Below are 20,956 nucleotides of genomic sequence, written 5' to 3' on the forward strand. Positions count from 1 at the left end.
TGCGTCTCCCAAGCACCATTTTGAAAGGAAAACACAATAATAAAAAATAAATACATGAAAAAACACATGGCGGGGTGCCAAAAGCATTAACTATATACGCAACATTAATATATCAACACATTCTCAAGTCATTTTTAAAATAAACTTTCAGAGGAACACACAGTTTCCATTTGTACATAGATGTTCATCATACTTAGTGTGTAGGTTTACTCTTTAGTGACAAAACTATTTGGGTTTAATTAAGCACCTTTTTTAACTTTATGTATGTATGTGTATGTTTGTTACGTGCATTAGTGAAGTATGGAACTTACGTAAAAAAACTACTGATAAACCTCACGTTAACCCGGTTTCACACACGACAAGAACAGCGGGATCCTGAGTGAAGGTGCTGTGTTGGTTTTTGACTCCGTCCCACCTCCCTATACGTGGATTACCTGCTTCTGTATCCTCGACACGGACGGACTTACATCGGAGATAGCTGAAAGCCCAGTGCTTCCTCTGCATCTGACAGAGAGGGCAAACGTCAGTATTTGATGAGTTGAGAGTGAGAGCGGGTTGGAAATACAGCCTATACACATCTCTCCTGTATATTGTACTCTCTTTGAGATGCATCGAGGTGTTCCTGAGAGGAAATAACAGAGGAGGCATGACCTATTTCAGCTGGATGCTCTTTATCAGTTGAATATAGATACAATATTCCTCCATATAAAAAAAAACCCCAACAAACATGACAAATGGCTGTAATTTGCTTTATGAGCTCTGCTCTGATTTACCCTCAAATTTGTCACAATGACCTGTTGGCTGTTTGAGCTGGTTGTATATTTGAGAAACAGCCTTGCTGGTAGTAAATCGTCCGCTCCGCCGGACACGGCTGCAGCCCTCTGCCAGCTGCTGCAGGATCCTACGGGGATGTCTTGGATTTTACTGGCTTGCCAGAGCATGCATTCCCCCCCCCAACCCCGCTGTAATTAACTGTCCGGCACGCTTTGAAGAGAGAGGCCACACCAGACGGACGCGGCAGATGATTTGTGTTGGTTCAGGGTGTCACTAACGCAGAAAGGAAGTCATGCGACGGTTAAAAATGAATTAATTCCTGTTTGTGTTTGCCATCAGATGCATCCAGTGGAGATTATTCCAAGACTTCTTACATCAACTAAAAAGACTTGGATACCACTGCAGCTCTTATTTATCTATACCAAAATGTCAATGGCTGTTGTCATGACAATGCAGTCTCTTAGACAATTCCCGTCCAGCTGTAGTTGAGCCTGTAAAGTATTCATTAGTATAGTTCTTATCAAAAAAAGGCGACTGCTGACTTTCTTTTGCCACTTAGATGCAATCAGTCTCACAGAGCTGCTGGCGTGTCGGGTTTTCTGGTCCTGCTCCATTTTCTGGAATGGCTGCAGCCGATCCATTTGAATAAGTGCTGGACGTAAAGGAGCCATACTTCCCCCGGTGCTCTTAGTGGCAATTACCCAGCAGGCTCTCTGTTCCCACACCGAAGCTGGCGTTGTAATTATAGGCTGCTAGAACCAAGGCTATAGCTTTGCTTCTCTGCAGAGCAGATTTTGTGTGAGCAACATCAACGGGCACACACAGATGTCCACACACACACACACACACACACACACACACACACGCAGAGTTGAGGAATGTGAAGAAAAATATGAACTTAAAGGAGCAAAAAATAACATAAAAAGGTGGCTGAGAGTGATGAGTGCTCAGTGTGTTCAGACAGCAGCAGCAGCCGCAGTGAAGCCACATGCTAAACATGCACATGGAAGCCATTACATGCCTGCTACTGTTCCAAAGAGTGCGTCTCAACAGTGTGTGATTATTACCCTGAACGTGGAAGCACTGAGACCTTCAGCTATTCTCCTACCAGGCTGCATTCACCGGGTTTGAGGCGCCGCTGCTGGCATACAGATGTGCAGTATAGCTGCTGAGATTTAGGTCAGACAAGGGTGAGTTTGTGCGAGGAATGAAACTACTCATCTTATTAGAGGGGCATCTATCAGGGAGGATAAACAAGCACAGCGGCAGCACTTATTAAGACGACTCAAACTGAAGGAAGGGTCTTTACGGGACGGGACAGCAAGCACAATGATTGTATCCACATTGGCAGTTAAAGTGTAAACCTGTCACATAAGTTAGCTCAGCACACTGTTGATGCCGAATGGCAGGAAAAGGTAATATCCGACACACCTCTCTGTGGTCAAATCAGCCACACTAAAATTGTAGTGTACCTGTGTACTTCAGATGGTCGGATTCCTTATGTAACTTCCATAAACTGCCCTTTTTGCTACATTGATTTGTTTCCGCATTCTCTGATCTTCTGGCTTGGTAAAGGGAACTAAAACTTCTTATCCATTTTTGATAATATGTATTATAAATGAATTATCACCGACTGACACTACAGAGCTTTTTAGCGTCTTTCAGCTCATTGTTTTGGTTTTACTTTTCAGGATTTGGTGAAGACCAAACCAGAGCTAAATGTGAATTTATTCGAGTGAATATTGGACTAACGCCCAGAAACACAACTCCAAATTAATGCGTATGTTGTTTTTGTCTGCAGGATGTGTGAGTAGGCAATATTCCAATATCATAATGATTTATTAGGCACATAACAAAGCAGTCGCCATACTTTTTTTTGCGTGATGGTAAAGCAAAGTAATGCTACGCCTGCATTTACTACTTAGAGACAACGATAATCATGACCTCATGAGGTCACATTAACATTAAAACATTTCCTCAAAAGGTCAGTGTCATTACTCAGGATGAGTTAATCGCAGTCTCCTGCTGCTCTTCATTGTAGTTCTGTGATTCATGCCACGGATGTAATTAATAACCTGGTGGGACATATAATCAGAGGTATTTTGGTTCCAGAGTAGCAGACTTCTGAGGACGATGCCTATTATTCAATCTACTTAGAACACATGAATGACTTTGTTGTGATTTTCTTAACCCAACAGGCTGCTTTCTAAGCCAAGAAAACCAATTCCCTCACCATTAAAACCGAGAGCCCGCATCTTCTTCTTTACTCTGTGCTTCCGTCCATAATTGGAATCCATTAGAATTCAAACAGACCTTCCATCATTAAAAAAAGGCTCTGGGGTAAATTTGGATGTAATTCATGTTTGCGAGACATTTGCAAGGCTCCATAAGTGAGCACAGCGGGTGGCTCCACATATATTTTGTCTTTGTTTCAAATGGCTGTTGTGAGAATAAATAGAGCAGACTCTACACCTCAGGAGATCGCCAAGCTCTCTGGAGCCTCGGAAGCTAGTTTATCATTAATAAACACTTAGTAGTTCACATTTCCCTCCAAGCGTCCCTCACTGCTTCTGCACCTCCATTTCTGCATCCCTGCTCAGGCGAAGATGAATCATTAACCGATTCTCACAGATGCACACAAGCCGAGAGAGAAAAATAGAGTGCTACGCGCATCTATATTGCAAGGGCAACAGTCGTTCAACGCATAGAGGAAGAATAGAGATTGTTATCTGCAAAAATGAATCAAGTCATTTAGGCAAAGCATGTGTACACATTTCATATACAAAATGCTTTACATATTGTATTACAAGCAAAGACACTAATGCAGTGTGATTACATGTGGACGCTTTGCCAGGACAGGAAGTCTCACAACTTAAAGCACTGGATCCCCCTGGCATCAGTTGACTTTGGTTTTGGCAAACTTTACGTAGTCAACAGTATGTATGTGACATAATGTAACGCAGAGCAACTTGGCGGGGAAAAGTCAGAAAAGTTGACGTAAAGCTTAATTTATAGAGGTACACCTCGGCGTTTATATATTTTCCAACAATGTGTTAGATTTCTCATTCAAATCAGTCACTTGGGCTACTGTAATAGGAAAGTAGAAAATAAAAAGAAAGCGATCAGGACCATGGATAGTGATTTGATGGTCAAAGTGCCCAAACGTGAAAACAAACTTGGGAGCAAAGGAGCGATCTATTTCACTGTGGTGCTGGAATGGATGTTGACTTTTGGTGCAATAACCTCACAAGTGTACTTCTATAAAACAACCCCTTGTTCAAAAACATGGTCATCTACACACAGTCTACGATGGCAAATTAGGGCCACTGTGGAATAAAAAAACGGAGCCGAGAAGTTGGCAATATTCAGAGGAAAAAAAGTCGCAAATTTGCGACTTTATAAAGTCACAGATTTGCTACTTTATTACGATGCTAACAACCGGCATCTAGCTAACGTACCATGAATGTTTATTTTTTAAATTAATAACCCTTGGTAAGGTCCTTAGGGTGATGGCTGTTGATGGTTATTGTTGATTAATTTTATATGGGCCAAATTGTCATCTTATCGGTGTTTATCGATCGGGTGGTTGGGCTAAGATGCTAGCGGTAGCTTTCACTTGTTGTCATAGCAATGGCAAACATCCGTTCAAGCAACGTGTTTACTTCCTCTATGACTACTATAATAAAGTGGCAAATTTGCGATTTTTGAAGGAGCAAATTTGCAACTTTTTGTTTTTATATATTTTTTTTCCTACAGTGGCCCTATTATGCTGTCATACACAGTCTGCATGAACCCCAAAAATGCAAACTAAAAAAGTGAAACTAATACTCTTAAACACAAGGAAACAGGCACTCAGTTGTGACCTGATTTCAAAATTATAACAACCTGTTACTGTAAATGCGAGATGATAGACCATCAGATTGCAGATACAGCAAAATCCTAGATAATGTCCATAATAATAATTCAACACTCCCGGCGCTGATGCTTTCAGTAGACAGGATAGGCAGCCCAGTCAGCCTCTCCTGCTCCGCGCTGCTCCTCAGTTTTTAATGGGTTTAAAGGGGAAAGGATCGGTAGGGCACTGATCCACAATCAGCTTTTGGCACATTTGCAGACTAAGGACGGCTCTAATAACTCATATATAGCTCATCCCCGCCTGCAAGGTGAAGGGTTGTGGGGTGTTTGGCCTCGACCACGTGAGGTGTTGCTGGAAAACTAGTAAAACTTTGGGTTTGATTGCTTTTGATTGGCGTTGAAAATTACTCAGAAAAGGCTTTCTGCTTTCGATAGGCACTTGGCTTCTGTGACTCAGAGCGATTCGTCCTTGCATGTGTGAAGGTGTGTGAATAGATCCTGATGGGCATGTGCACCTTGAATGTGTGTGTGTGTGTGTGTGTGTGTGTGTGTGAGTAGTAGGAAAGACAAGAAAAGCACTTTATAAATTCAGGTCCATACTACCATAATGACATTTCACTCTTTTATTGTCAAAGGCGTTCCCAAGAAAGGTTTGCTTTTTTGAAGGTAGGCCTATATAAAGGATGAAGCACCAATTGCTCTTGAATTTGAGTTTTTCTCTGAACGAAAACAAGTGTGTGATTGAGATGTCAATCTGAAACATTGGCAAAAGAATCACAAGTGCACATTTTCAGTCTCTCCTGAAAGACATTCATGGTGTTGCACTCATTTGTACGCATGAAAAGGGACAGAAGAGCTGAAGCCCTGCCTGCTGTCTCACCTCCTGCTGTCTCACCTCCAGCTCCCTGGCCCCCCACGTGAAGTGGGTGTGAATGTCTGGGTTTTCAGATAGAAAATGTGATCAGAAAGATGGCGACTGTGTTTTGGGTTTGTCTCCTTCAAACTACGAAAGCAGTTAACAGCTACATGATTTGTATTAATTTGCCGGTCCGCCACCACCACTTGCATGTCATCTCCGTGACAGCGTAACATTTGCCAGTGTGCTGATCTGCTGCTTGAAGTGAGGAGGGTTAGCCCTGAAGTTAGCCACAACTTTGGCTCAGGTTTTTAAGGTGGATTGGCTTTTAAGGGGGACCAGTTGTCCTCATTTGAGTGACAAGTGTTTTTGGGCTGTCATATATCTTGTACCGCCATATACCGTCCCCCTGGTATTTCTCCTGATGACGGCACACAGAAGCATCCTTGAAGCTGAGAGAATTTAATGTGTGCCGGGAGCAGAGTAGCACTTCCACCTCTTCACAGATGCTTAAAGTGATGTGCACAAAGCTGCCTCTTCAGGCTCGGCTCTCCACTCTATTGTCCGGCGGACCTTCTGCTCTCGGCTGACCCGCCTGCCCTCACCTCTCACCTCTATCCATCACAGTTGCTGCCGTCTGATGATGGAAGGGAGATTATTATTTTCTTTCCAGAGGTGCAGGCGCTCAGTTGATTTATTGCATTGCAGTAAATAACGTCGCTTTTTGATATCGTAAAGTTTGGCACACGCTGGCAGGAGAGAAAAGATGTTTATGCAAAGGTGAGAAAGGAGAAAGGAAGGATGGAAGAAAGAAAGAAGAAAAGGAGGTGGAGAATGTGCCTCCAGCGCTACTGTTGGCTAATATAAACAGTGGAGATAAGCTATAAAAGTTAACATCCCCATGCCTCAGTTTCCATTAGAACCAGCTCTTTCATTGTGTTTCTAAGAGAATGGTCCTCATTAAAATTCCTCGCACGGCCGTTCCTCTGACAGATATCCTCACCGAGCTTGAATAGATTTACAAAACATGGCATTTTTTTAATGGCTTTGCAACTATAGCAAATGAAGATATTGTGGACGACAGCGGCACTGTGACACGACTGAAACAAGAGCTACATTTCATTTGCGTTCGGGGACCACCAACAGCCTATCAGAACCCGGTCCTGAGGTGGGCATCAATCATGGGAGGCCGGGGCTGTTTGTGTGTGTGTGTGCCTGTGTGTGTGTGTGTGTGTGTGTGTGTGTGTGTGTGTGTGTGTGTGTGTGTGTGTGTGTTGGCTCTTGTAAAGCAGAGGAAAGGCTTTGACAAGGCCCCATTATTCGGGCGGCGCATCTCCCGTCGTTTCACACATCACCTGTCAGCCCGTCGGCCGGGCCTCGCGGCCAGAGGTCGCCGTCAGTCATCAGTCACATCCCCGACATCGGAAATTACATCATTACAGGCGGCACTAGACTGCGTTTTCATCTGTTTAACAGCATGCTAGTAGATGTCACTCAGGAGTGCAGGACGGTAAGAGAGGATCGTCACAACAACAGCCGATTCTACAGACTTAACAAAAAACGTTGAAATGACACGTTGCATCTGAATTTCTTTGGCATGACTTGAAAAGTTTCAGGTCCCACGGGTGTGAGTTTTGTTTCAACATTGGGGGTCCAGGAAATTATGAACATCATGGGGCATGGTTTCCATGCTGGAAAGGGCTTTATTCATGTAAAAGAAAACGTGGTGTTATTACAAAAAAAATCTAGTGCTGATGACCTGAAGTTACAGGTTTAACCAATAATCATCATGCAAATGCGCCTGGTAAAAGTGTTCTATCCATCTATTTATATAGTCAAGTCTGTTTGCCTTATTGGCATATGTCAAGCTAGAGTTTTCATCTTTTATTTGATGATACTAGCTTTTCCTCAGTCCTCAGTTCTGTTCAGTGGTGCTAATATTGAATGTGAAGGTGCCACTCCGCTAATCTCATCGAATCATCGGGTGACACTCTGAATGGAGATATTGTTGACCGACCTTGACCGTTGGTAGGAGACGGGATGTAAAGTCAGGCTGTTACAAAATAAGTCAAGTTAACTTAAGTCAAGTTTAGGCAAAGATTGTGGATATTGCTAAACAAAACAAACAACGTGAGTTGCTCAGAGACGGAATCCCTCCATCGCGACCCCTCCATCGCGACCTCCTCCCTAACATCGTCCACACAAGAAGCCAAGCATGAGCGGTGGAGGTCACTCAGACTAAAATGCCGTAAGAGGTTTCTCTGCTCTTCAACAACCCCAAGCAATATTTATTTTGTGTCTGTTTAATTACATACAACTTGTTTAAAGCACTTGAACAAGTGACCGATGTGTCTGTGAATCCTATTTCTACTGCAGTGGATACGTCAATCATTGCGTGTCAGAATAACATCAGCAATAGATATACGATCAATCAAACCATGACATCGTCATATCACCGTGGACCCATTTAGGTTTCCAATATCTGATATACATATTTATAGGGGCTAGCAGGTACACATAGGGACCTTTTCTCCTTGTTACGATAGACATCCAATATTCCGCTCAGACAGACTGGTCTGGAGTTTACCTTGCTCTCTGTGTGTGTTTCTGTCTGCAGGATTAGTAAGCAAGCAGCAGCAGACAAGGAACCACAAGGGAGTTGGAGGCAGGGGGGTGTTGGGTATGACACAGGGACAGTGAGGAGTGTGTGTGTGTGTGTGTGTGTGTGTGTGCATGAGGAGAAGGGGTGTGCACAAAGAAATGTCTTTTTCAACAACAACAAAAAAAATAGTGTGAAGCAGCAAAAGCGGATGGAATCGGGGGAATTCAAATGGCATTTATGATAAGGTGACATTTAGAAAAATCTCAGCTTTTTAAAGCAAAGGTCTTATCTTGATCCCAGAAAAAAAAAGGCCTGGCTGTGGGTCACAAGTTGTAGAGGTAAATGGAAAATAATACAGCAGCATATAACACTCCAGTTATTCCGCTTTTGGGTTCTAAATGTAAAAAAATCCCCACTCTGTGACAATTCTAAGTATCCATAATCATATCGTAGTAATTATGGGGAGTTGTGATGTATAAGAATAGGGTGTAAGAAGGCATAAATAAGTAATAGATGGTGTGATCACCAGCCAGAGGTCATAGTTCACCCTCCTTATTTTATTAGGGCTGCATCATTGATCAGAGCAAAGCGTTACCATGGAAAAACACGCAATCAGCTGGTGTTTCTCTCCCTCTCGCCACCCATAACCTCGGCCGGTAGACGGGCCCCGTTGTTGTCAGATAGTGACGGAGCATGTGCAGTGTGGGAAGGAGGATCTCAGCTGCTCATCTCCCCTCCCGTTCCGGTCCTAGGTGAACCTCAATACTTCCCCAGACCTCCCTTTCCTTTTGGCTGCCATTACCCAAACTAAGCTCATTTGTCCCCCCCAATAGACCCATGATCTGCCTTTTGTTCGGGCCCCAACCTCCCATTCATGTCCCCCAGGAGAGCAGACAAAAGAGGAAAAGACACAGGCCTGAACCCTTTGCCCAGACAGACTGTGGTAAAGCGACCATAAAGAGATGCTGGGCCTGAATGGAGCTGCGCTGTGATTGGGAGCTCTCTCTGCTGTTTGGCTCTGGGGCTCCGTCTGTGAGGATGTCCTCCGCTGTCCCTATCGGCACTGTGTGCTGAAGGAAGCTTCAGTTAGCGGCGCTCAATGCTACGCAACTAGGGAAACAATTGAGCTAAGAAAACATCTCCATCATTATGACAACACATAATGGCGGCATTTCAAAACAGGCTACAAATATAGAAAACCAGCAGTGCAAACACTGTGGAGACAACACAACCACATGCAGGAACGTGTGACAAATGCAGGAATGTTGCAAGAAAATAACAAGTTCCTGGACTTCTTGTATAATCAGAATGTCGGTGCAGTAATATATTCGGAAAGTTCATGATGAAATCATTCTCTATGGGTCCAAACTCTCATAGGAGTGGATTGTGCTGCCATACCAGTCGTTGTCATGACTCCACAAGCATTATAAGGGCTGTTAGCATGGACTCTACCCCCAGTGGGAAGTGTATATTTGTCTGCATAATTTAGACATTGTTGCAGCTATTTGCTATCAGAATCTTAAACCTGAAATAAACTTTGCTTGTCTTGTCTATATTCGGTTCCATTATCCATATTTTGTTCTATACTGTCTGTATTTTCGGAGAGTTTCTTATTGATGCTGCTGTGTTGAAATGTCAACCTGCCTGTGTTTTACAGTTTGGTCGAACGTGCGCGTTAAGTACATTTAGATTTCGGTGAACTGAACTTTCAAGGGGGCCGAAATAGAAAACGGCGTCTGTGTTTAGAAGCTGAGGAATCAGGAATTTAAATTATTTTGCCACAGTGCAAACTCTCTTCTCATAGTGAAATATCAGCTCCGGATCCTCGTCGTCGGATTGAATCCTGCAGCTTAGGCTTCAGAATTCACATCATATTTAAACCATAAGCTATATTACTGCACCTCGGGCTTTATATGCTGTTGGAATAGTCTGCACTCCCTGACATTGTTAATCTACAAAGCAATACAGTCTGACACACAGTGGAGCTGTGTATCTGCCTCCACCTGTGTGATTTTAAATATGAGCTTGGGTTCAGCGAGGAGACGACGGGTGGGATCTGCCATACTGTTCTATAGGGATTGCACGGCTTAAAATAGAAGAGATAAGGACCGAGTCTCGGGAGGCATCCATGCTGTCACATATTATTACAAAAAAAAAAACATGTGGCGTGTGCTGATATGTGCTTCACATAGAAATGAGGCGTGCAGAATGGGAAACTGAAAATGAGAGGTTTTAAAAGGAGATCTCCATTATCTCTTTAAGATAATGCCTGTTCATACACAATCATGTTGCATGGAAGTAAAAACCAACAAGGACGAGTAAATAAGATCCCCCGTGTGGCCCGTTCATCATGCACGGTGTCTTATTTGATATCAAACTAACGGGATCGTTAATGTACCAATTAACAGTGTATGAAATGAACTGCCAGTGTAGTCGGCATGAGGGGGATGAACGTGTGCCCACAGGAAATAGAACAGTCGGGAAATGTGACATGAGATGATTATGGCTCGGGAAGAACAACGTGTACTTTTTTTAAATGTGTTCCTCTTTTAAATGTGTTACTGATGCCTCTATGTGACCTACATGTGTAAACCAGTAAAGTTAAGAAGGCTATGTCTCTATTAATTTTCTTTTTATGACGTGTCATCGGGCCGGATTTGGGCAAAATCTGACAAAATCATGAAGGTTCACCAGAAATTCCTTGAGTTCAGGCTTTCAACCTGCAATCGGAGGTTGAACCTATGGTTAGTTAACATTAACATAATATAGCACAAACCATATATGTGATGCATGCTGCTTTTTCATTTTAATGATTTTAACAGTGAATGAGTTAAAGGATCCCTACAGAGATTTTTGTTAAACACAGAAACAGCAGCTGTATTTTGAAAAACACACACAAAAACACAGCCATCAGAGAAGCAAGCAGGAGGAAACAGCTGTAGAGACAGAATATGTATCACATCTAACGCGGGGAATTAATTAAATTAAATCTTCTCCCAGATTGTGGCTGCAATTTTAAACGTGATTAATGTTGTAATTTAAAAACAAAAAGGCAACAAAAGTACTTGGTGAGGTGGAGTGAAACGTCATTGAAATATGTATAACCAGGGATCACTTGGGTGTCCTGGTGGGTTTGTGTGGAGTGAGGTCAGGTCTGGTCAGTCCACCCAGGAGGTCTACAAGATCTTACTCAACACATTCCACTCTGCAGTCTGGGAATCCACTTTTTCACACAGTTACACTTGCTGTCAGACAGATGCGGGATCATCACTCTTCCAAATCAAAGTACTTGGTTGAAGGATATTTAGCATTTTATTTCATTTAAAGTCTCGTTTTTCATGAACAGCCTTCCTTTACCAGGTAATAAAACTCTTATTCAACCCTAAAACTGAGCGTTTTGTGGACAGTCAGGAGGAAATGATTGACTTGTCTTGACATGTTCCATCAGACTGTTTGTTTATAAAAGGATGTTGGTGTTCAGCGGTTAAAACGGGACGTTTATTATACAAAAAAAAGACAAGCATACATAATTGCGTGAGAGTGGAATAATCACGGTGTTTATTGTGACACACGTGGCCAGTAAATCAGTCTGCGTTCTGTAAGCTTGCTTATATTCTATAAGAGCTTGTTATATGTGTATGGGGTATGAAACAGATCCAGGGAGTAAAAGTTTGCGTGTCCTCTGAGGGTTCAGGGTCCAAGCAGTTGTCCAACGCAGGCGGCAGCCAGAGGGAACAAGGTGCCAACTGTAGCAACACAAAAGAGTGAACGGTTATAAGGTCAAAGGTCGGGGACCACACCACAGATACAACGAGGTCCTGACACCGTGTTGAAGGCATTTATGAGCCATTTACACAGATAGGTGGTGACTGTGTGTGGCCGAACAACAAACAAGTGAATACACTATTTTACAGCCACAGTGTGTAAAAGCATCTCAAATGGCCATCCGTCACGTCAGGTGTTCTTATTCTTTAAAGGGATAGTACAATGGTTTACTTTCTTTCTGAGCTGGAGTCAGGGAGACCGGTGACTGGGGGGGAAAGTTCACCTCGTTGTTCTTGGTTATGCGGTTTATCCATCCGCTCAGACGCCACAGGCTGCCTTGGGCTTCAGTATCAAATGCTGAGAGGCATGACTGAGCACTTTGGACAAATCTGCTCTTACTTTTCTCACTGGCCGGCTACATACTGCTTTCAGGAAGTAGCCATAGCTGAGCAGTGTGTCGTGATTTGTGATTTGATTTTAAACATTGCTATTTTTTTTACTGATATTGCAATTGTAATAAGATTTGCTATAATAAAGGGAATGATCATTTTTAAATCATTATACACAGTTCTATTGAAAAACATCTATATTAATAATGTATGATTTCTTTGGGGATCTGTACCAAACAAAGATGTTTTCTTAAGTCTGGACAGTATGTGTCTACACATATCTGTGGCACTGCAATATTTATTTTAAAATTCAACACAAATTTTACCTTTAACAAATACTGTGCCTCCTGCAATTTGAAAAAGAAATCAATTTTCAGCCCTATTTTATGGATTTTTTTATTGTTTTTTTTTGCAGGGACAATCCCTGCACCAGACTTAGCTAGAAGCTAATTTGCATCTGTCATCCTGTTGTATTGAATCAACATGTAAGCAATGCAACCTTAAACATTGATGCAAACTCACTGGAGCGCCGTGTGACTAAGATTAGCTTGTTTCAGTCGTCCAGATGGTCCCGGCTGACTCAGGGTTTTCCCCTCAGGGCGTAGCGCCGCTCTACGCGCTCTCTGCTGAACTCATTTAGCACCACAAACCTGCACTGCACTTGATCTGACTCTCATAGGTATTATTATTATACTCTTATTCAAGTGTTGGGATTGACCATGCGTTCATGCTCGCAGAGGTACCATTAACCAGCGACGCAGGGCGGGCCTTGCCAGGAAATGCCCTTATTACTTCCTGTACATGGCTTCCCGTATACCGGAGAAAACCGACGAAGCTGCGTGGCGAGCCAGATTGATTTGTTCTTATGGCGGAGTCAGAAAGTAGACCCAGCAGTAGTTGTTCTCGGGGTGGCACCAAACCTGCACACATTCTCTGTGACCTGCAGCGAGAAATAGGTCCAGCATGTAATGCACACTTACGTTACCATTTCTCTGTATTTACAGGTTAAACTGCTGGCAGAGATTCTACTCAGTAACCTTCAGATCTCAGGTCTGTTTCTCTCTCAACTTAAATCCCTCTTAGATTAGACAATCTGTTACACGTATGATGGGAATAGCTGTTCAAACAGCTGCAGAAAATAAGCAAAAACAGAAACACTTGCTTTTTCTGAGCCTCGCACGTCTCGTGAAAGCGATCGTGGAAATTCATATGAATTATGGATCACTGCTAATAGGCTGTTTCTCCCTTGTTTAACTTACCGTAGCCACAGGCCTGCCGCTGATGGCTGCTTCCACTTGGACTCCCTACCTCAACGCTTAGCACCTTATACTATGCTTCCCACTACTGTGTTATTGTCTTGTTATTGCATTACAGAGGCAAGGGGCTTCAGTAGCTTAGGGAGGAGGAGGAAGACTGGGTCTCCATCCAAGTGACCCTCCCCGAGGACTTAACCCACACCGTCCCACCTCGCTTCTGCATAATGGATGAAGGACAGACACTGGGAGGGAGGGGGAGGAATGGGGAGGAATGGGAGCAGGGCCCTTATTACCTTGTGATTCATTTTTAATGAGGTAAACAGGTCTTTCCAGGTCACCTGCGAGCACGCACACACACACACACACACACACACCCACACCCACCCATGGCGGATTGTGTGTCTTCCCCATCGCTGCCTTATTGCTGCCCGCTTTGACATCCTCCATGGCTGCAGGGCCTCCATAGTATAATTAGGTCTCACTGTCATTGAAAGAACGTGTCTCACTTCCGACAGAGTCCCTTTTATTTCCTTCAAGTTAGACGCCACCAATTATACAGTAGCAAGAAGACCTTATTATAAGAGCTCCAGGCAACCTTTGCCTCCCTTTTCCTGTTGCTGCCGCTGGATTAAGTTCCCCAGCAGAAAGTTGCACGCCGAATACCAGCGCCACAACTAAGTCGCTGTTTATTCTTTCATAATTGATTCTGTTGCACGTTGCAGCTCATAAATTGAATTTTAAATAGGATCTGTATGTGAAACCTGTTTTCGCGAATAACCTGTCCTTCTGCAAGTATCAGTGCTGTGGCATGCAACGCAGGGCTCTTCTCTTGGCATGTTATCATAGCGTTTTGCCGTCCGTGTGCATGTAAAATGACAGCCGATAAAACTGAACATCGCTGTGCTCTAATGGAAATAGAGAAGCGGGCTCCCTCAATGCAGACGGCTGGTTCTGGAATGGTAGAAATTGGATGACAGGCGAGGATGCACGTACTAGTGTCATATGGGAAATCAAACCCGCTCAGTTCACTCGCTCTGAAAGTCGGTGAACAGGTACGCCTTCGCAAACAGGGAGGCGGAGAACTCCCACAGCAATTCTCTGCGAAGCCTGGCAGGGCTGTGAAGGAAGGAGGGAGGAAGGGAGAGAGAGAGAGAGAGAGAGAGGGAGAGACGGGAAGGTGAGAACAGGAACAGATGGAGAGACGCAGGGAATCTACATTTACAGTCATTTAAACAGGTGCTATACATAGCCAAGCTTTGGAGCCATCATCTCATCTAAATGATGATCATTACAGCCAGAAGTCATTAAAAAAAGATCCATGCCCCCGGACTGTATAGATTTCTTCCCCCTCCCTCGGGGAGGGCAGGGGATGAAAATGAATTTAGGGCCCCGCGAGTCATTGAATTTGCTTTTTATCACCCAATAGCGGGGCTACATGTGTGCCATTGTGCTGTATATAGGATTAGAGAGGATCTTTTCTGCCTGACTGGCTACCGGCTCTCAGCAACAAGATGAGGATCATTTCCCCTGCTGAGAAGAGCTCCACTCAGCACACACTCCCCACCGACGTTCGGTGTGGATCCTCCCTCACACCGCCCGTCTTTATAAACATGTGGGACATATGAGATTTGAAAAGCATATTTATTTATTTTTTTGTACCCCAAAGGCTTTTTTTCCCACACACACAAGTTAGAAAAACATATTTATTCAGCTTCAAAATGATCTGTGTCCCTCCGCACAAGATGTATCTGTGGAGTTCTTTATCATTCCCCTCCATCAGCACCAGCAGCGGAGCCCGACACCATCAGTCTGAGAGGTCAGACTCTGACTTAATGAGTGTCATGCCGTCGTCCACATCCAGATCGTTTGATGCACATTTCTCTAGTCTTTGAAGTCTGCGGTTTTTGCTCCCCCCCCCCCCCCCCCCCCCCCCCAGATCGAGGGGTCGATCGGCCCCGGATCCTCCGGAGCTCTTTGTTCCCGTGTTTATTCGAGGTGGTTCTGCCTGTTTACGTCACGGTCTTGATGGCAGAACGACTGTTAATTGTAACCAGTGTGCATTTGGTTCCCCGAGCAAACTTTAATCAAGAAGGTGGTTACCGACGCGACTGTCCGATCCACTTTGTGTCAGACTTCTACTCAGTGGTCCCCGTTGAATGGATGAGCCGGTGGCAAAAAGCCGCCACTCGGGCCAGAGACAGCCGAACACGGATGTACTCTCAGGAATGTAACTCAAGCTCTTGTACTAATCCATAATGCATCATATTAAGGCTCTTTTTTGATGGTGTTTATAGTTGACATTTTGTCAGCTGTCACCATTCTATGCATCTGCTTTGTGCAATTGCTTTTCTAGCAATAGCTGCTTGTTTTGGCGAGTGATGCCCTTACCTGTGATGCCTCTTGGTTTGATTGGTCTCTTGCTACTGATTGAAACATGTTGGGAATAATAATTGTAGTAATACACCTTTCTGAATTAACCACGTATTATCCAGTCAGTGCCCAAGCTAACTAGCAGAAAAGCAATGAACCAGCCAGTCACCAAAAGTTGTGATACTACTTAGATTAAGGTAAATTAAAAAGGTATGGAGTACCGATACTCAGCCCTACCTGCGACCAATGATGTATTGTCCAGCCTTTTGAACCAAATATTTGGTGAAGACATCCTGTATTTGCTTTCACAGTTGTCACTACTGGGCTTTTGTACAGAAACAAACCAAAAATAGCAACACTGATCATATTTATTATACATTCAGTGGTCGTCTGTATCCTCGTCTGTCTCACAAATGGAGCCGCTGCATGTTCACTCCCTGCTTTTAAGTTCTTAAAATGCTATGTTAATGCAGGCCCTGCATTCACTCATATCTTGCTTTCCATTGGCTTGCCCGCTGCAATTTGCTGCTAATGGTTCAACCAGCCCCCCCATCCCTCGACCCCCCTCCTTTTCCTCGCTGACTCTCTTTCTCTCAGTCACTCTTTCTCTCTCTTTCCAGCCTTGAGGCGTCCCATTTCAGCTCCTTCGCTTTCAGTCACAATGCTGTGGAGAGGGTGAATGGGTGGGGGGCATTTAAGAGAGCAGTAGGTGGGAGTGGAGTCTGACCGCAGAGGGTCTACTGTTTAAGAGAAAGGAAACTCTCTCTCTCTCTCTCACTCTCTCTCTCTCTCTCTCTCTCTCTCTCTCTCTCTCTCTCTCTCGCTCTCCCCTCTCTTCCGCCACTCTCTCTCTTTCTTCTCACTGGCTGCACAACATCAGCCGGCTCTCTAGGTAGACTCGAGTAAACACTCGGAGAGAACAGAGAGGAGAGGGAAGATGACAGAGCTGTCAGCGCTCTAAGAGATACACAGTGGTGAGAGCGTTTGTCGGGGCTGGCTGATCTGCAACGCTGCTTCTGCTCACATTTCCCCATCAGTGGAGAAGCTGTGAGCATTGTGTGTGTGAGAGTGTGTTGAGGTAAGTCACCTTCTTTACCTGCATGGAGCCGGCGTGTTTGAATGAATGGGCTGATATGCTTTGATTGGGATAATTGAGGAAAAAGAAAATGAATGGCAATGCTTGACAACTTTATAACTTCAATCAAATTCTCTCGGCTTTTTTTCCTGCTTTTATTTAAATTGATATCAAAACTTTCTGGAGGAATTATTATCTGTATTAGTCATTTTTAAGGAAATGTACTGTTGAGCCACAACTAAGGACATGGCTTTTTTTTTGCTGTCAGTTATAATTGGTTAATCTGTAAAATGTGCATAGTGCAAAAATAATGCGAATCACCAAGTATCATCTTCAAATGACTCATTTTGTCCAAAAGTCCCAAATATTAAGTCCACAATGATATAACTCTAATCAACATTCAACATTTTTTTTTTGCGTGATAAATTATTAATTGATTGATCGATATTGTCAATTAAATTTCCAGTCAATTCATCAACGAGCTGTTTCATGTCTGACAAGCTGGATGGATATTATATATTCTCACTTTCAGTAAAGAACGTGATGTTGATGTTAGCAATAAAAAAAAACAACAACCTAATTTCTATTCATCTAAGCGCCTTCCGAAAAAACCATCCTCACGTTTTACGAGCAAGGTTATTTCCTTTTTATTATCTGAACAGGTAGAAAGTAATGCCTTCGGAGCTGCAGAGCTGTCCGGGGATCACAGTCCGTTTATATAGTCGAGAGAAGTTTATCATCTATTGAAAAATTCTCCTTGATGCTAATAGGAGAGATGGGTATGGTTAGTGTGTGTGTGTGTTCATGTGTGTGTGTGTGTGTGTGTGTGTGTGTGTGTGTGTGGAGTAGCTCCAGCTGTACACTTTATGGTTGCCAGCAGACAGTAGGCTTGTGTAACCCAGGAGACAGACAGCTGCTCTGTATTAGATGCTGCTGGTTGGTTCCTCTCCCAGATCTCCAGCATTCACACTGCCGGCAGTAAACTGGCAGCCTTACTGAGACGCACACACACACACACACACACACACACACGCACACACGCACACACGCTGGCTGCCCTCTCCATGTGTCTCTCCAGGTCATTTGTTTATCAGTTGTGTCCCACACTGTGATCGCAGCAACAGAAACAGACAGCTTGAAATCGTGATTTGATTGACGGATCGGTCAATGAGCCGGTATTCTCCGATGTGTCTGTCTGACAGCAGATATATGCTTATGGATTGCTGCAGTTAAATGTCCACCAATTTTGTATGAAAAAAACGTTTGTACCGATTAAAGTGAACTAGCGTGACAGCGGCCTCTGTGGCCACGCGTGTACACTACAGGTTAATGGGACGAATAGTGTAACACAAGTAAAGAAGAGTCATGAGCTGAGTCAGCAACGTTACGCACTCATGTCTGGGTAAAGTTTCCGAACAGTAGTCACCATAAGCTGCTGGTCATACCAGACCAAGTACGGCTGCCGTGTATTGAATTACTAATTGCTGCTTCAACTTGTCATTTGTAAGAGAATGAATGTGCCGTTCTTTTTTTAGTTTTTAGTGTCACAATTCCTGCCGGAGTGAGCTATAGCCTCCAAATCAGTCTGAAATTCTTCTGTTAAGTTAGAATTCCTCAAAGGCAGGATTTATTGGCGCGGGGTTCACAGATTTGCACTGTATACCCCCGAAGCTGTTTGCAGAAAATCGGATGGTCGTGGTGCCTGATATCAGGACCCCCATGTAAATCTTCGAGGGAGAGAGGGTTATAGGGGGAGAGAGGGAGAGAAAAGGGGGTGTGCATGTCTATAGGAGGTGGGCTGTGATGGAGGAGACCCACAGGATACCAGGGCAGCGTCTGCTGGATGGTGATTGTGTATGACGAGGAGACGTCGAGACAATGCAGCATCTGTGACTTCAGGTGGTTCACCTCAATCCATACGACTCTCTCAGAAGATCTACTATTTAACAATTTAAGGATATCCGGACATCCAGACTGTTTCTGCGTAACTGTTGTCCGATTGTCGGCTGGGTGCATTAATGTTTCATGATGCCTTGGCGATGCATACGAGTGGCCACTGACAGTCACACTCGGCATAACGATGAGTGGGAAGTGGGCCTTTGTTTGGACAGCTGTTAGCTCCCAACCCTCTGTCTCCACAAAGCTCCCTGAGAGGGTGACTGTCTTTAACCCCACTTAGCTCTTTCACTGGCGATTGAAAGCAATCGGTAATCGAGGGTATTTCAGATCACCCACGCAGGGTGATGTTTTGGGGTTGGACTATGAACATCATCTTTAATTCAAGCTGGTCATCATCGCCTCCTCTTTTGCCCTCTTCAACGTTGTTTTGGTGAAATGTGGTGCTGTCTGCTTCACTGAACACTGTGGTGTTCAGTGAAAATGTGCCATATTTCACGTCATTTATGAGCTTGTCTCTGGCTAATTTCACCCGGACTGCAACTTTATACGAGCACCTGTGGTCCAGATGGCTCCCAAAACCTTGAAACCACGAAAACACAGTGCAAGGTATAGTGTTCGGAGAGGAGGGTCAAATAGTAAAAGAGGAAAAGAGTATAGACATTAAAACAGAGCTTCATGGTTTTGACAGTCAGATTATTCCTGCTTCGCCACCAGCAGCTCAGAATTTGGATTTCTCAAATACTTTGGTTTGTGACCAAAAACATACAAAATGAATGACATTCCCATCGGCCTCAGTTGTAAGCCTACTTGCAGTCAATTATTTCACAGTATATTTATATATAAAACATATGAACTTCTGAATGAAGCCCATTTTAGAAAATCTGACCAAGGAAGAAATGTCTCAAATCCTCAGATTCTTGACTGAACTTGAAGAATTACATCAAATGGTATAAATGCCTTTGGTGTTTGTTAGCAAGGCACCAATGAGTGTATTATCCCGACAAAATCACCAGCCTTTTCCTTTTCCACTCAGGCCCAGTCCGATTAGTCATCACCACAGAACAAAGACCCCCCTCAAAGAAATCCAGTGTTTTAAAGCATCCCAGATGGTTTTTAATGTCCTTGCGATGCTAATGTGCGATGGGAAAAAGGAGTGGAAGTCTTGGAGCTGTGGGATCCGGGATGCCTTTGTATGGCCCGGCCCTCCATTGGAGGCATCCAATGGATGAACACATGTGGTAGACACTTCGCTCTGACACTTTGCCTCCACCGGTGACCTCACACATTGGAATGCATGAGCCATAATGTTCTTGGAACAAGATGGGGGCCCTTTAGAGAGGGGCAGACGATTTAAATTGGGCAAAAATGGTAAAAAAGCGGGGAAGCCAATGAAGAGCCGACCCCGGGGACCGGGGTCATTAGGCTCATACAAGTGTCTGAATGGAAGGCACTCCCAATTTGGACACGCAACACGCTTCAGGCTTTCATCACAGACAAGGACAAACAGATGTCCGGGTATCACAGCCAACACGCTCTCTTCCATTTATAGTCGAGAGAAAAAGAAAAAAAAAACCTTTCCATCCTGTTTGAATGGAAGTAACCAATAAACCTCCCGTGTAAAATGTTGAAATATGCAGTCTTTTAAAAGGCCTCGCAAAGTCTTCTTATGTGTTTAGTCAGCATTCTTTGGACTTAATCGAGAAATCTCTCCCTCCAAAGTCTGAATTTACCGTTGCTGTCATTATAAGATTCAAATACCTACGATGTTCCACATAGAAAATGGCTCTAGATTGGAAACAGATTTGTTTGCTATTCAAAAAAAAAGAGCTAATAATGTGGGTTGTTAATATCTTTTTTCCTGTGAGTCAAGTGATTCATGCTGTCTGACAATTTTCCACACTTCCCTTATGTCTCCTGTTGGTGCTACTTGAGAAATTACACCGGTATCAATTCCGTGTTCAAAAGTTCACAAGAAGCGACGGTCATGCAGAAGAAGCCGGCCAAGCGCCCTCTCACCTTGCAGCCGATTTACCTGAGAGGGAAGGTGTTAGTTACACGGTAAGCTTAGACGAGTCCCAGAAGTCGATATCGATACCCGGACGAAGGCAGCAGCAG

General features: G+C 43.8%; 2 protein-coding genes across 4 annotated transcripts in view; one reads left to right on the forward strand and one right to left on the reverse strand.

Annotated features, from left to right (window-relative positions):
- The window catches only part of imp4 (IMP U3 small nucleolar ribonucleoprotein 4), a 127,623-nt gene that overhangs the window by 77,716 nt on the left and 28,951 nt on the right, over positions 1-20,956 (reverse strand). The gene's annotated exons all lie outside the window — the stretch shown is intronic.
- Positions 16,724-20,956, forward strand: part of tncb (tenascin Cb) — a 35,255-nt gene continuing 31,022 nt past the window's right edge. For 2 of the 3 annotated variants that reach the window (XM_084024631.1, XM_084024632.1), the window contains exon 1: positions 16,724-16,945. The gene's annotated coding sequence lies outside the window, so the exon portion shown is untranslated. The remainder of the gene's footprint in view (positions 16,946-20,956) is intronic. The other variant, XM_084024633.1, reaches the window with a different exon arrangement.

The sequence above is a fragment of the Eutrigla gurnardus genome (genome assembly GCF_963514095.1).
Source record: "Eutrigla gurnardus genome assembly, chromosome: 13".
NCBI classification, from domain to species: domain Eukaryota; kingdom Metazoa; phylum Chordata; class Actinopteri; order Perciformes; family Triglidae; genus Eutrigla; species Eutrigla gurnardus.